This window comes from Orycteropus afer, unplaced genomic scaffold (genome assembly GCF_000298275.1).
Source record: "Orycteropus afer afer isolate SDZICR_OR568_19922 unplaced genomic scaffold, OryAfe1.0 scaffold01194, whole genome shotgun sequence".
Taxonomy (NCBI): domain Eukaryota; kingdom Metazoa; phylum Chordata; class Mammalia; order Tubulidentata; family Orycteropodidae; genus Orycteropus; species Orycteropus afer.
Genome location: NW_006922781.1, coordinates 147,977 through 150,880, shown reverse-complemented (window position 1 = coordinate 150,880; position 2,904 = coordinate 147,977).

Sequence of the window (2,904 nt, the reverse complement as noted above, 5' to 3'; positions counted from 1 at the left end):
TCCAAGGCAGTATCACTATGGAAGTAGATTGTTCAATCTTCCGAGGAGTGGCTGGTGGGTTTGAACCTCCAGCCTTCTGGTTAGCAGTCAAGTGTTTAGGCAATATGCCACCAGCCTAGAAAATCCTATGAGGCAGTTCTACTCTGTCACATGGGGTCGCTATGAGTCAAAAATCGACTCGATGACACCTAACAGTAGGAACAATAGCATGGTATTTTAAGGTCCCTGGGTGGTACAAATGGTTTGCACTCGACTACTGACCCAAAGGATGGTTCGAACCCATCCATTGGCTCCATGGAAGAAAGACTGGTGATTTGCTTTCATAAAAATTAGAGCCAAGACCCTATGGAGCAGTTCTACAGTGTCACATGGAGTCACCATGAGTCAAAATTGACTTGACAGCTAAGGGTTGTGTGTGTGTGTGTGTGTGCATGTGTAGTCTCTTAGGGGCATCTTTATGCGGAGATGCCAGGATCTGGGGGTAAAGAGACAGAATGAGTTCCAGGATGAAGGTGGCTGGCTGAACTAGGAGTGTAACCAAGGCCCCAGCCAGCTGAGTTGGGATTTCAAAGCAGGCTGCAGTATCCATAGAAAACTGGCATGGCAACCACAAACTGGTTCAGATGTCCAATCAGATAAGCTGGGATCACACAGAGAAGACTAGAGGGGAATATTTGATCCATTTACTGATTCCACAATACTTAAATGCCAGACCTGACTGATAGTAGAGAAGGGGCTATAAAATACTACCAAGCTGGGCTCCCTTTGATTCCTGGACTAGGCCAGGCTGAACTTACATAGTCAAGGGGGGGAAAGATTGTGGTGTCTAGGATGGGAGAATACTGTGGACAAAAACAGGTATCTGAAAGGGCTTGGTGTATCTTCGGATTTACACAATAATCTGCTGTGGCTAGAATGGAGGGTTCAAGGAGTGGAATGGCTAGAAGTGAGTTGGGAAAGATAAACTATGACCAACATGTGATGGGCCACTAGTGGGAAATTATTAAGGGTTTTGAGTAGGGCAATGTTCTGGTTACCTAGTACTGCTCTGACAAGAATATACCACAAATGGGATGGCCTTAACAAACAGGAATTTATTCTCTTACAGTTCAGGAGGCTAGAAGTCCGAGTTCATAGTGCCAGGCTTTAGGGGCTATGTGAAAGCCCCTCAACCTTAGGCTTCAGCTCTGCCTCTTGCTCCCAGTCCACTGAAGCTAGAGGCATCACTTCACTCAGGCAGCTACTGGCTGCTGAGGCTAACAAGCCCAAGGTTGACAAATAAAATGGTACAGTCCCAATTTTACCAAACCACACAGCAGGGCATTGTAAGTCCCAAGGTTGGCAGAGCATGGCAGGCTGCTGAACAATGACAGCTACATGCAGGGTCCAAGTGTGCCATAAACTAGAGACCGTTCCCAAGGCTTCTCCTTATTACAGGAAGCAGACCACATCCCTAAAGCAGCTACTCAGCTGCTCACAGTTGATTCCACAATGGAGTCGATTACCAGTCTCATCATGCAGAATACTACATCCAGCTGCCCAGCCACTCAAACAGGCCCAGCCAAGTTGACACACAAACTTAACTACCACAGGGAGTGACACCTTCAGATTTGTATGTTTGTTTGTATGTTCACTCTGACAGCATCATGGAGAATGGATTGGGGGTTGGGAAGATTAGTGGCAGAATGACTAGTTATGGAGCTGTTGTAGTAATCCAAGTGAGAACTACAGGATTAGGACAGTGGCAGAGAGCATAATAGAAAGCAACAGATGTAAGTGATATTTTGGATGTAGAATCTACAATAAGACTTGATATCTAAGTGTGGGGATATGGAGGAACCAAAGATAATTTGGAAGTTCCTTTCCCTTTCTTTGACTAAAAAAACAAAAAACCAAACTCACTGCTGCTGAATCAATTCAACTCATCGTGACCTCTCCTTGGGTTTCCAAGGCAGTATCTGTATGGAAGTAGATTGCCCAATCTTCCTTCCAAGGAGTGGCTGGTGGGTTTGAACTACCAGCCTTCTGGTTAGTAGTCAAATGTCTCAGGCACTACACCACCAGAGCTCCCTTTCTTTGCCTAGTAAATTCCTAATAATTCAAGACTCAGCTCAAACGTCATTTCCTATGTGAAGCCTTTAGTTCTCTTTCCTTCCTCCAAGTCTCTCACAGAGAATGAGTCTTCCCTCTACCCTGAATTCCCATAGTATATTGGGGTGCCTATTAACCAAACCCAAAACAAAACCCACCATCATCGAGTTGATTCCGAGTCATAGCAATTGCCTCCTAGGATTTCTAAGGCTGTGAATCTTTACAGAAAAAGACTGACTCATCTTTCTCCCACAAAGCAGCTGGTGGGTTCCCAACCATTGACCTTTTTGGCTAGCAGCTGAATGCTTTAAGCACTATGCTACCAGAGCTCCTTGTATGTCTATTAAACCAATGAAAACCAAACCCACTGCTGTCGAGTCGGATCTGACTCATAGCAATCCCTCCTTGGGTTTCCAAGGCAGTATCACTATGGAAGTAGGTTGCCCAACTCTCCTTCCAAGGAGTGGCTGGTGGGTTAGAACCACCAGCCTTCTGGTTAGCAGTCAAAAGCCTCAGGCACTATGCTACCAGAGCTCCTTGTATGTCTATTAGAGTGTGGTAATAAAGACCCTTTTAAAGATGTCATGTGGAGGACTACGGTGCACCTGACCCAAGCCTTGGTATCTTCAGTTGCCTCATATGAATGTGTAAGGTGGATAGTGAATAAAGAAGACCAGAGAAGAATTGATGCCTTTGAATTATGGTGTTGACAAAGAATACTGAATGTACTGTGGACTACCAGAAGAAAAAACAAATCTGTCTTGAAAGAAGTACAACCAGAATGCTCCTTGGAAACAAGGATGACAAGACTTT